This window comes from Canis aureus, chromosome 27 (assembly GCF_053574225.1).
Source record: "Canis aureus isolate CA01 chromosome 27, VMU_Caureus_v.1.0, whole genome shotgun sequence".
Taxonomy (NCBI): domain Eukaryota; kingdom Metazoa; phylum Chordata; class Mammalia; order Carnivora; family Canidae; genus Canis; species Canis aureus.
The window spans coordinates 6,026,267-6,040,569 of NC_135637.1; the positions used below are offsets into that span (position 1 = coordinate 6,026,267).

General features: G+C 44.6%; 1 protein-coding gene and 1 long non-coding RNA gene across 2 annotated transcripts in view; one reads left to right on the forward strand and one right to left on the reverse strand.

Annotated features, from left to right (window-relative positions):
- Nucleotides 1-14,303, forward strand: part of TMEM132D (transmembrane protein 132D) — a 596,882-nt gene that overhangs the window by 442,913 nt on the left and 139,666 nt on the right. The gene's annotated exons all lie outside the window — the stretch shown is intronic.
- Nucleotides 880-3,186, reverse strand: LOC144299704 (uncharacterized). The gene is made up of 2 exons (XR_013366365.1): nt 2,325-3,186; nt 880-2,049 (listed from the first exon to the last, which is right to left on the reverse strand). It is a non-coding gene; the product is annotated as an uncharacterized LOC144299704 (long non-coding RNA).

The following is a 14,303-nucleotide window of genomic DNA, read 5'->3' on the forward strand; positions in this document are numbered from 1 at the left end:
GCAGTGATGGATGAGAGTCGTCTCCTGAATGCCCCTCTTCGTTAGGTACACAGCCGGTGCCCATAAGTGGCTGTCATTACATAAATCATGTCCTTTCTATGCTGTTTTCAAGTTTCTCCTTAATTCTAGAAACTCTCTGAAGTCTTTCTGCATTAACATACGGCCATTTTCAAGCTAGTAGCACAAATTTTAAAACAAATTTAAATAGTACCTCTAAGAATGTCACGAGTTGAATTTGGAACTGCTAAATTTGCTTAGGGAGAAAAAAAGAATCCAGGGTAGTCTTTGCTCATTGTCCTGTGTTGCTTCTTTATTTCAGATTTTAAATCATTTGAGCTTGAGTTAAAGGCTCATCAAATCCCCAGAACCACCTACTTCCGAATCTACCTGTTCATGAGCTGACCTTAAACGGCTCGTCTTGCTACCTCTTCCGTGGCCAGTGGGATGCTCGTGAGAGAGGCTGTGGCGGTCTGCACTCACATGCGCTCGCCAGACCCCAGGTTTCTCATTATCACCCAAATTTTCCTCTGCACTCTGATTTCTCCACGTCAGCATTTCCCCAACAGTTGATCCATGGGACACTCGCACTCTGAATCTATTGATTTTGTATTTTAAAGATGCTCTGTGAGGAATGTCGAATGCTGGGGGAGCCACAGTTAGCAGGCCTTCTCCGCGGTGGGGCAACTCAGCGCCATGCATAAAGATCATTTTCTGCACGGAGGCCATTAAGGTTCTACAGTGTTCCACAGATGTTCTTCACAGTGCGGTCCAGCTTGCCAAGAGAAGTCCTGCTCTTTCATGCCACAACCGTCATGGGCTGTGATCAACCCAGGGTATGCAGTTGGGATATCTTACTTGATCGATCAATTATACTCCCAGTTCTTTTTTTTTTTTTTTTGGAAAGAGATTAAATACAAGTAAACATATTTTTTAAAAGTAAAGTCGGGTAAATTATAGAGGGTTTGTTATGCCAACGTTAGTTTTTCAGACTTATTTTCAGCTATTTAACTTCCGTCCTGAGTGACCCTGGTGAAGTTATCTGGTTTCTTTTTTCCTCTTTCTCTGCAAATGGAGTAAGATACCAGACTCTCTTGATTTTTCATGGATGTTGTGAATACAGACATGACTTCAACACTCAGATGTGCTTTTCAGCTTTTGGTAACTGAGGTGTTATATAAATCCCAGGCCTTGTTTATACTGTGGTTATAATAAGCAGTGTAACTTTTCTGCTGGGTAACCCTGAGATAACATTGTCAGGGAACTAGAAATGGCTGAACAGAGCCACTTCTGTGAGTTAAACCCATTCCTGACAGCTGGCTGGTGGGTGAGTTGCTGAGCTCTGAGATTTGAAGTGGCATTTACAGAAGACCTTATTTTGAGAAGGCACCACGGGGAAATTATAACAAGTGTTATTTAACAACTCTAATTATGATTTTTTTCTTTCTCTCCCTACTTTGCAACTACAATTTGATCCAAATTAATATTTATTTATACTAATAATAGCAAACCCAGATGGATTGCTTACTATGTACCGAGTGCCACTCACCAAAGGCTTTGCATGAACTAGCCCATCTAATTTTGATGACTGTGAGGAAGGTACTATTATTATCTGCACTTTCATCATGTGACACTGAGGTCAATAGAGGCTAAGAAACTCATCCAGAGTCCTAACTCACAGTCCAGCTCCAGAGCTCAGACGTGACATGCTGCCTTCTTTTGGCTTTGCAGAGCACCACTTGGGCTGTGCACACCTTTGCCCCCAGCTCCTTCACCCCTGCTTTGTCACCAATCCATAACTTGATGTCCCATGCTCTGGGGGTCACTTGAGACCCTTTGCCAAGCCTCAGGAGAGACCATGGCCATAGAACTCCCCGAAACTCAATCAAGCTGATGTTTCCCAAATAGAAGAGATGTGTGCCCAAGTGCATTGAAGTTGATGAATATCCTCTTCTTTAGGCATGATGCATATCTACAAAGCATCACTTTCTCCAGCTTGCTGGACTACACATGAGTGTCTTATTCATGTGTCCTCGTTGGGTCATCTTCTCCCTGCAATACATCGTTAAGGAGTCAATGATATAATGTGGCACTGTGCTCGTCATGGGGGGACATAGTGGTGAATTGGGCTAATCAGATCTTTCTATGGGAGGTATGGCTCTACCCAAGTAGGAAGATGTGAAGGACAGCTGAGCGAGTGGTGGGAGGGTATGTGCTAGAGGCAGGCGGTGTGAAGGGCTGGGGTCCCATACACTAAAGGGAAGAGCAAGTTCAAATAGCCAGGGAAAAGACCCAGGTCTGGGACATGAGGTCAGGGCAGCACTTGCTAGAGCTTGAAGGCAGGTGGTTGGCAGGCTCTGGAGAATATGGGATCCTTTAGGGCATGATCTGGAATTTGACTTTTATCGTGGATGCAGAGTTGTAAGGCAGGGAGTTCACATTTTCAGAGATCACCACGGCCCTGGCATGGAGACAGGGGTGTGTATAGGACACCAGGTTGTGTCCCTTGGTTCTTCATCCACTGAAGCAGATGCACAAGTGAGGGATTGTAGTCAGGAAAATGGAACCTCCACGAGGACGGAGGTCACTTCATCTCCCCTCTCCATTTGCTTTGACTTTAGCCACATGACTTTCTTTGGACAAGGTGACGGTAGTGCGCACGAACAGAACAGATGCTGGAAATGTCTGTACATGGTCAGGTTTGCTCTATCATGCTTCTGCCTTCGTTAGGAGGAAAACATGCCCATAGGCTGCTGGTCCCAGAAGAATGAGAGACGTGGACCTGAACCCAGCTGGGAGCTGTGGGCCGAGTGTGCAGGCCCTCTGAGCCCAGCCCACCTGCAGACCCACAGCCGGAAGCAGAGCATCAGCCGCTGAGCCATGTGTCGGCGATGGTGAGAACAGTACGTGGTGTCCCATGCCACACCTGGCCACCTGAGGCAGAGCCTTTGCACACACATTCTGCCCCATTCTTTTCCTAAGCAAACTCTTCGGAGCCTGGGAGTCGGCCAGGATTCACAGTGGCTACAGCTCACGCCCATTAGGTGGATGCTGTGGATCCCTGCAAAAGGAGGAGTCGATAGTTCCTCGGATGCATCAATGTGGTGAAGGCCTTTCCCAGTGTACCTCCTATGACATCATATTCCCCTTGGCCACATCATCATCTGTGACAATGGGATGTGGCTCTTGAGTTCCAGAGCCTGCAAATCAGACCACGGCAACAGTGAATCCTCTAGCCTCCCTGCACCTGCATTTCTTCACATGTAAAATGAGTCAAGGGTTCCCCACTTGCTGGGCTTGGAAAGGAGAGCAGATTTAAGGAAGTAATGCATAAAAGTGCCTAGAACCGTGCCCAGCAGTACACGAGTGCTCAGTGGACGTCAGGTGTCATTCTCGCTGATAGTGGTGGTGGGGTCTGGTGGTGGCAGGTCCAGCAGAGGCAGGGTCTGGTGGTGGGCAGGTCTGTCACTGCATCATTCTGGATGCAAGTGAAGGGGTAATACTCTACCCTGACCATGCCTCAGTTGCCCATCTGGGAAGTAGGAAGAATGCCTGTGGCATTCTTGCCTTGAGGCAAGTTTGATGAGGATGTAATTACCACGGGCACATGAGTCTCGTCTGTGAGCCTTTTTTCTTCAGACCTTCCCAACAAGAAGTCTTCTTCAGCATTTGCTGCACCCCTGTTGGGAGGCAGGGTGCTCTGTGGGCCCCAGAACTGCCCTGGCTTTCGGAGCTCCATCTGGCCGCAGGCTCTCTACATATACCCAAAAGAGGATTTGGATGTTGATAACACAGGCATCAGATGAGGCAAACTCTGGGAAAGGGTAGACGTTACCAAGAAGTTTAAGTAAACCACACAGTGAAACTGTGTTTGTTCCAAGGGGAGAGCCCTTTCCAGAATGCGAGGGCTCATGCCTGGTTTCCATCTTCTCTTCTGAAGATGATATGGTTAAATAATACCTACCTCCCCCCATTAGGATCCCCACATCCTTAATTCTGGACCCTGTGAATGTCAGCATAGGTGATAAGTGGGACTTTGCAGGGGTGGTTCAGGATGGGAGGCAAGGACGCTGCCCTCACCCTCCATGTGTATGTGACCACACATGTCCCTCTGTGAGGGAGGCTCAGATGGAGAACTGACCTGCAGCTGGATGCATGAGGATAAAGAGTCAGAAGGGGGGATCCCTGGGTGGCGCAGCGGTTTGGCGCCTGCCTTTGGCCCAGGGCGTGATCCTGGAGACCTGGGATCGAATCCCACATCAGGCTCCCGGTGCATGGAGCCTGCTTCTCCCTCTGCCTGTGTCTCTGCCTCTCTCTCTCTCTCTGTGACTATCATAAAAAAAAAAAAAAAAAAAGAGTCAGAAGGGACATGACAAATGGGACAGGTGCTAGAAAGGGACCACAAGCAATGGAATGTGAGTGGCCTCCAGAAGTTTGAGAATAGATTCTGTTCCAAAGCCTCCAGAAGAACGTGTTCGGCAATACCTTGATTTTGGACTCTAACCTCCAGAACCAAGATTGGTGCTGTTTAAAGCCACTGGGTTTGTGGTCATGTGTGATAGCGGCAACTAGAAACCCAAAGAAGAACTTAACAGGCCGGTGGCATGTGCATGAGCTCGAGTTAGGCAGGTACCCACTGGTGGCCTGTAGTCATGGTCTTCCCTCCCAAGCCAGCCCTGGTAACTAAGCAGGCATCGAATGCCTTTTTACCTTAACAGGTCAATGGCATTCCCATTTTTCTGGCTCAGAATTCTCTCCTTTTCTAGGGGAGCTATTTGGCAATGTGCCATGTTCCACAGGTTAATAGCTTCTGTGTGCATTGGTTGGCCTTGGGAGTATGGGATTCAGAACGCACACTCCTGCATCTTTATTAGCAGCTGGCTCAAATGTTCACCATCTCCTCTAAGCTGAACTGGGCTCCCTGGCACATTCTGGAAGGCCTATTAAAGCAGTCATTATTCTACAAATCTTATTTGTGCCCAAACTCTAATAAATGTGCAGAAACTCGCAAAAGAAAAGGTGTGAGGTTTTATTTTTTTTCTTCATTTTGCACCTTTTTTGGTCTACCTTTAAAGCTCCAAAGTTATCTTTGTATGCCTGACTAATTTCGGATTTTGAAAGCATTAAGAAAGTGCTTGAGATTTGAAATTTGCCTACAAAAATGATTAGGCATATCGGAAGGCAGTCAACTCGGGATGGTTCACTGCAGAAACCCATTTAACTTTGCAGCACAAAGGGGTTCATAGAAATTGCAGCTTCCTCTTCTTAAGCACCACCGTGGAACATCCTGAAGGACACCTAGGATGTGCTGTGCCCACTTCCCTCTTGTCTCAGCAGCGAAATCTAATACCAGTGAAGAAGAGAAAATATTTTATTATTAATAGTGTTCACATGTTCCAAAAGTTAAAAAAGATTGTTTGTTCAGTTTGATGAGAGGCGGTGTGGGGGAGACTATTATGAGTTGTCACACACAAAACTCTTTCGGAGTTTTCCTAGCTTTCTATAAATGAATTCTTAAATGGTTGGGACCAAAATGTACTTTGCATCCTGCAGGGCACAGCTTTGACCAACAAAAAATGAAGACCGGTGGATAAATTCTTCCCAAAATGGGCTATTCTGAGCAGCATTCCCAGAAAACAATCTGGCAAATTTGAGCAAATTGTCATGCTTGATACCAAACACCGGCCCCCTCAGTCCTATACTCACACCAAACTCCTTCCTGCCCTACCCTACAACTCCTGCACCCCTGCTTAGCATATAACCCTTGCTGCAGGCTCTGCTCTCTGTAGAACATAGGCTGAGCTGTGTCTTGTGGTTCATTCAGAAAAATCAGGTAAATTCTCCCTCTCAGATGTCATGAAGGACCCACCACAAACCTAGGACATTAGTGCACTGTGGGGAGAGAGATGTAGGGAACAGAAAGAGTTATAGATTTCACCTAAATTTTGCTGGTACTCGGGGTAGAAACAAGAGTATAAACTGGAAACTTCCAACACTTGTCTGCTGACCATGCTGCATGGCTATGAAAAGCATGAAGACAAAGGATATAACACAGGAGTTTTGTGATGCTACTCAACGGACATCTTGTTGCTTCTAGAACCGGACATAAAGATGTTTTAGATGTGATGAGGGAGGTATCTCTGTTGTAGTGGGCACTGTGCTAAGATTACAATCCCTGTTCTCTTGTCACTAGAGGTGGAATTCCTTCATTCTCATGGTTGAATAATATTCCAGTGTGTGTCTGTGTGTGTGCCTACATGTGCATGCACATGTACACATGGGCTCCACAATTTCTTTATCCATTCATTCATTCTTGGCTGTTGTGAATAATGCTGCTATGAAGACAGGGTGCAGATACGTCTTTGAGATACTGATTTCATTTCCTTTGTGTATATACCCAGAAGTAGGATTGCTGGATCCTAGGGTGGTTCTGTTTTGATTTTTTGAGGAACCTCCATACTGTTTTCCATAATGACTCCACCAATTTACATTCCCTACAAGGATGTTTTGCTAAGTGAAATGAGCCAGCTAGAGAAAGACAAATACTGTATGATATCACTTATTTGTGGAATCTTAAAAAAAAAAAGCCAGTCATAGAAACTGTAGAAGGATGGTTGCCAGGGGCTGGGGGTACCAGTAATACAAGTCCCAGAATAGGAAGCTTTATACTTCAATAAAGCTGCAGAAATTTTTTTTAATTAAAAATTACTATTATTGCCATTTTTCCCTTTGCAAACTACTCACCTTCTCCAAGCACCTCTCTGCAACACCTTTAAGAGGAATAAAGGAGATGATGTATTCAAGATCTGCTGGTACATAAACAATAACCAGAAGAGCATCACTGTTGTTGAATCTAGACATCCATGGAGGATTCTTGTACCAGTCAGGGTGCCTCAAAGCAATAGACCCAACTGGCTATCTCTCGACATAGATAGAAATAGACCAGTTGGAACTGGTATATATTCTCTCTTGCTCGAGGAATGCCAATCATTTTGTTCTCTTTAGACCTTCAACTGATTGGATGAGACCCTCCCATACAATACAGAGCAATCTGCTCTCAGTGTTAATCTCATCTCCAAACACCCAGAATATGGTGTGACCAACTATCCAGGCACCCCATGTCTCAATCAAGTTGACACATAAAATTAACCATCACAACAGTATTTCTCTCTCAAAAGACCCCATCAAACTGAAGGGAAAAAAAATGAACAGTCCTAGAAGAGATTTCAACAAAATATTGAAAGAGAAGAGGAAGACTGTCAGGTGGTAATTGAATTAGTAGAGCAGAGGCAGCTTGTCACCTGCAGAAGGGTGGTGTGGGGAGGGCATATACTGAATTAAAAGGAAAAGAAAAATGTGTAGGTCTTTAGGGGTTCTAGATATCTTGGAAATTGGCAGTGTCAGATGGCATTGAAAGCAGGAAGAGCTAAAAACTCTGTAAGAAACACAGTGTCCCAGAGTCCCTGTCTCTCTGCCACCGTCCGCATCCCCAGGCATGTGCTGACGGGCAGGTGAGGCTCTATACTGGGCATGAACTCCACTGTCTTCACTCACCACAGTGAGATGCCTCTTCACGATGCCTTCCTTGTTCCTTGTTTGAGCCCTACGTCACCAACACAGAGCAGGCAGTTGATGGTTTTATGATCAACCTCCCTGTATTGGTTCACTTTATAAAATATTTCATCTAATGACTTTGCTTTACAGATTACGAAATAGACATACAGACTCACCAAGCCCTCGGTGACCCAAAATTGGCATTTGAGGCATTGAGAATCTTGAAGCATGTTCTGAGTCACAGTAGAAGCGTTGAATGTCAGTGGTGTAATTCACAGTATTCTAATGACATAAATGTTCAAGATCCAGACATGGAGATCATGCCCTAACAATGCAAGATAAATACTTTTATTACCTATCAATGACTCAACTTAATTTTCTTTCAGATTTTCAAGCCCTGCCAGGCTAGTTGTCCCAAACATAATCTCTGTCACCTGAAGTTCCACCTTTCCTTCTGCTTTTGGGTTGTGTTTATGTACTGGGAAGCCCCAGAATATGTTTCCAGAGTGGGTGAGAGGGGAACATCTAACCCCATGGATCGTGTTCATGCAGGCATCGTCCAAGATTCCAACTGCCCCACCTGCTTTTATGTGAGGCCCAGGAAAACCTGCTGCACACAAGCCACCTTGAAAACCTTTTACCCCACCTCCCTTAGCCATGTCTTTCCAGGTCCAAAGACCTGTTGGCACTCCTGACCCATTCCTGGCACATGAGAGTCCTACAGCTGCCTCCCCACAGCCCAGGGTGGTGTGATGCATCTCCAGGATGTTCTGTGATGCCCTGCCAACCTTGTCAAGTCTCTGGCAGACTCCCCATGCTCCTGGGAATCCTCCTTGGGAAGCACATGGCAAGGCTTCTCCTTTGCAGGTGCCATCTCTGCTTCTAGGGATCAGAGGGTTAAGGCTTTGTGCAAGATCCTGCAATTTATCTCTATTTCCCCACAGCCCCTTTCCCAGATCCAGAAGCTAAGGAATCTTTGCTGTTATTCACCAAGTATTGCCCCAAATCTCAACATCGCCTGTGTTTTTTTTTTTTTTCTTATAGTATCGGTTTTAGAAATCAAAGGCTGTGAAAAGATCTTTTTTCTCCCTTTTCTCCTTTCTTCTCCACCTTATTCTCACATCTCCTCTCACCCAGTGGCATGATCCACCATCTGTCCTGTCTAATAAAAGTAATGTCTTTACAATCCTCAATATCAAGTGGATTCTATGGGCAATGAGACTTGCATTATCCATGTCCGTCTATACGAATGACAGTTGGTGGCAGGACATGGGGATCCAGAGGCTCAGGCTAGAATTGAGATGCTCAAGAACAGCATTCAAGTGTGCTTGTCTGTTTTCCTTTGATTAACCCTGGCTTTTCTCTAGTTAAAGGATTCTCCTTAGGAGATGGATCAATCTCATTTGCTCTTGTGAATGTGATTTGGCCAGAATGAGGGACTAACCTGGCTCCATCTTTTCTAGAAGAATATCTGGCTTCTCCAGTGTTAGTTCTTCCCACATTGAAGCAGGCTAATGTGGAATAAGATGATTAGTTCTTCCATTGTTGCTCTACTGCATTACAGCTGTGTTTTGGAAATGGGAGAGGAGGTGTCTTCATGGGGACTAACCTTCTTATTCATACCACATAAAGGAAGATGCAGAAGCTTTCTCATTGATGAGAATGACTTTATTTTGCTAAATCACAGAAAGAAGGAGAAGAAGGCCAAAAAACATGAATGTTGTGCTTGGTTGGTGTTCTTCCGTCTTATGATTGTAGGTGTTCTAATGTGGCAGGCAAGCTCTAATCACAGCATCCTATAGGACTTCTCTCACTGTCTGCTGTGCCCTGCACTCATGCTAAAAGCCATCCTCTCCGTCTCCCACAATCTCATGGCTTCCTACATGGCCTCTACAAACCCATTCACTCTTTCTTTCTGATTCACTATAGAAAGCCCATTGCCTTTTCCCATCCATGTGATGCTTGCTTTGGTAGCCTCTGACCTCCCTGCTTCCACTCTCCACTCAGGCCAGGAATCACTGCCCTACAGTGGCCTCTTAGTAATTTCCCAGCTCTTCTCCCAGAGAGCTCCTCCTCCTGGCCCCCAGATGGAACTCTGTTGACTGCCTTAGCAGCCGAGTGGGAACCCACCCTATAGAGACTTCAGGTCCCAGTTCCATAGTCTGTGCCCCAGTGTACACTGAGCATCTCCTTCCAATGACCATGTGCTGTTACAACGGTCCAGAGCAAATTTCTCCAAAGATGGCCCACCCTTGTAGGGAGGGAAGGAGTGAAGGACTGAGTCTCAGTTTGGTAACTCTGACTTAGGTGAAAAGATGTTGAAGGTAAGAACAAAACAAAAGCATTGTAATTTTTTGAGCTCATTGGCAGGAAGAGCCAGAGGAAGACCAGAGGAAGAGTTATGGACAAGACACTGTCACCTTTATGAAAGCCTTATGAAGCGAAGTCACACCCCGTTTGCCCTAATGTTTGAACTGTCTTTTAGGAGCAAACCCCAGGAAGACAAAACCTCATTATTTTGCTTAATTCCCCAACAGTGGACACATGTATTAGCATGCATTAAAACTGGCATAATATTTAAACAGAACAGAAGAAATCACACAGGCTCAGTTCTCTGGCCACTCTCCAGGGGCTGATAGGAATTTTGTACTTGACTTAAAAGTGGAAGGCTTTGGCCCAGACATCTGTGCCTGGCATTATGTCTGGCCTCTCTCGTGTAGTTGAGTGATCCCATAACATTCGAGCCATGAAAACCCATATACTGCACTGGATATAGGAAACTGTCTACTCTATACTTTGTGGACAATTTAAAGAAAACATTAGGAGTAATGAACTTTATGCAATTTCTGCCTTCAGCTCTGAATCTGGGACTTAATCCTCTGGGGAAATGCAACTTCATTAGACAGGAAACAGAGAATTTCTCCCTGACAAATTAATGATGTCTGTAATGAAAATGTATCTTTGCCATGGGTTTGCAAATCATTTAGCTGAGGTCAACAGCTTAACACACTGCCTGCTTTTATTGTGAATTTTAATTACAAAGCGATTCCTGAATATATCATCACGTTTAAAATATCCTGAGGCCTTCTGTCTTCATCAGAGATGACCACTCTTGAGGCTGGGTACCCTTCTTGAGTTTTTTATGTGCCTTTAACACACATTCCTGCAAATGTGAAAGCTGTATGCAGCTTTCGTGAATTTATTTCAACGTAAAATATTTCATTCTGTAGCTCTCGTTTGGCAACTTACTTTCTCCCTAATCCACAATGTTCCTAGAGATCTAGCATGTCTGTACACGTAGAACCAGTAGAACCAGCCGTCTCTGCTAACTGTCCCTTCCTTGCCTGCATCAGAATTGGGTAGGTTACACTATGGTAACAAATATTCTTTGAAAGCTCGGCATCCCTGCAGGACAGAAATGTATTTCTCATTCATGTGAAGTTAACTTCAGTTTGGCGAGGGTGCCTTCTCATCCAGTGACTCAGGGATCTAGACATTTTCCATTTCGTGATGCTGCCACCTCAGTGCATGACTTCCAAAATTAACATGAGAGAGGAAGAGAGAGGTGGGAGAAATACATTGACTTTCATTCGTTAACTTCTCATTTTGAGACGAGCTTAGGCTTCAAGCTGAGAGGCCAATGAACGAGAAGAATTCCCACAGTCCCTGTGTCCAGCTTCGCTAAATGTTAATGTGAACTACAAGGCAATGGTCAAAACCGAGAAGTAGACACAAAACTCTTAGTAGATACAGATCTACCTGAATTCCACCAGTTGCCATGTGAATGCCATGTCTCACCATGAGTGATCTGGTCCAGGCCCACATGCTGTGGATGGATGCCATATCTCCGTAACCTCTTCATTCCGGGATGATTCCTTATTCTGGTTGAGTTTTTCATGGCGTGGCCTTTTTCAATGAGTACTGGCCAGTGATTCTGTAGAATGCTCCTCAATTTGAGTTTGGCTAATGTTTCCTCGTGATTAAATTTGGGTTATACTTTTTGGGCATGATGAACATGGAAACGATGCTATGACTTTCTGTGTCGTATCAACAAGCACATGACATCGATGCATCTGGTTACAGGTGAGGTTGGCTTTGAGCATTTGGTCAAGTTGGCATCTGCCAGATTCATCAATTGATGCTTCTCTTCCCTGTGTGTTAGATACGTGTAGAGAGGCTTTGAGACTGTGGAAATAACCGATTGATTGTCATACTTTGCTCACAAATTTGACTCTGAAACAGTTGTCCCTGCAGTGTCTGCCAAATGGCAAATTTCTATTTCCATAATTCCTTCTATGTTATTAGCTGGAATTCATTTATTTATGGGGTGCCTGAGTGGCTCAATCTGTTAACTATCTGACTCTTCAGCCCAGGTCTTGATCTCAGGGTCATGAGTTTAAGCCCTGCATTGGGCTCTGCACTGGACATGAAGCCTACTTAAAAAAAAAAAAAAAAAGGAATTTATTTATTTATTCAATTGTGTATCTATATCAGTGATGGACACGTGGATATTAGTTTCATTCTGTGGATTATAATTCATTGCTGTCATTATTTATTTTCTTGCTCTTGTCTAATCTGTCCACTTGGAATACTTCCAGTTGGCTCCCATGTCTTTTCAAGATGCAACCACCCGTCTCTGAGCATTTCCTTACTTTTTGCCACTATGAGGGGTCCCAGGCTCATCCTTTATTTTCCTATCCTACTCTGGAGCCTGCTATTTCTCCAAGGAGCCTGAGTTCCTTTATGAGAGACATTCTTTAGATGCCAAGATCTGGTGCTAGCACCATTTGCTTGCACTTTGCTGCTTTTGAACAAAAAGAGCACCTCACACCCTGTTCTTCCCAGCTGCCAGCACCTGGTCACCTGCCCCAGCCTGAGATAGATGGAGACCCAGAAATCTTCCCTTTGCTCCTAGGAGGAGGAAACAATGCAATAAACACGTAGCATTGTTGCCTCCACAATAGAGTTTATCTAGCCATATAATGTGCTTCCAGTGTTTCACTCTCAAAAATAATCCTACATTGCCCTCCGTCAAGCCTGTCTCCTTGGTCACATTCCCAGTAGACTATCATACTTATCATCCCAAAAAAGTATCCCAGCTGAACTATAAGAAGATGAGGACAACTTCAAATATGGCACTGGTGATATGTTTTCTGAATTTTATGAAACACCATAAGTGAAACACCAATGCCCACATATATTTTGGGTTCTGCACTGTTTCTGGATTGATCATCAGCTGTTTTTCCCGTATAATGATCTCAAGTGGATTGTGGCAAGCTGCTATGTCTGAAATTCTGATCTTAGTTATCTTATTTTTAGTTTCATTTTCTTCCTAATGAACCCAAAAACTAGAGAAAACTTCTCTCCAGAATTGGACTCAGGGGTTGGTTGCCACAGTTTTCTATAAATCATTCTTTTAAAATAAACCTTTCTTGTTAGCAAGAAGAAAAGCATAGACTTTAACAGCAGTTTTTTTAAAAGCACGTTATCCGAATAAATAGAAATATGACACAGCGAGGCATGGTTGAAGTTGTATCATTTCGACAAGGATCTATGGCTGAAAAAAACCTGGATCTGACCCCTCCTCTCAGCAGATCATGGTGGAGTGACTGGGAGAGGCAGTTTGAGTCTTCAAGTAACATAAAATTAACCATTTCAGTGAACAGCTCAGTTGCATTCATCATATTGTGCAACCACTACCTAGTTCTAGGCTTCAAAACATCTCCACTCTTGCGAAGGGAAGCCCCCAACAACTGGTTTCTCCACAGTCCTTCCCCTGGAAACCACCTGTCTGCATCCAGTCTATGGGTGTGTCTTCTGTGTATTTCATATACATGGGATCATACAATATGTGGCTTTCCCTGTCTGGCTTCTTTCTCTTGGCATAGTGCTCTAGGGATGAATGCATGTGGTAGCAGGTATCAGGGCTTCCCTCCTATTTGATGGTTGAACATATCTCATTGTGCAGACAGACTCATACTCAAGGGGAGGGATGAATTCACTCATTCCCCATGCCATGCATGCACGCAGAGGGAGGCATGTCCAGGGCTGTCTCTGCTGACTCACTACCTTTCTCCCAACCAAGACAGGAGGTCACTGTGTGGACAGGTTGGTCTCTGTCATGGAGCAACCAATATTCCCCTCTTGGTTAGGGGCCTGAGGCTCTCAGAGGACAGAAGCCCGGCCAGTCACCCTGTGTGGTCGTGCCATCAAGTGCAATAGCAGGCAGTTCTATTTGCAAAAAAGAGGTTTTGAAAATCATCCAGTGCTTTAGAAAAAAAAAAAAAAAACCACTTTAGTCTAAGGCGTTTCTTTTGTTTATATTTATGCAAGCATAATAATCCCATTTCAGAAATAGAGGGGGCAAGTATGTACCATAATTGAGAAGGGTCTCTGCTGAACAGCAAGAAAACCTGTGTATGAAGTGCCTGATGCCTTGGGTCAGATGCTGGAGCCACACAAACTCGCATTGTGTCCAGGAAGGGGAAGAAGGTGAGGCACTCCTGCGGTTGGTAGGATGAGGCTCATTGCCAAGAATGCTCCTCAGGAAAGTTTAGAAATGTGAATACATATGGGGACCAATTTAATGAAGATTTCTTTTTCTATTCTGCTAAGAGGCCAGGCTCATTCACACGCTGGTATGTCCTCTTGCCTGGAACAATTCTCCCTTCTACTTCACCTGCTTATCCCCATCTCTCCACCCAGGCCCTACACTGCAGGTCCCCTGTACTGTCCCTGATCATGCTACCTGA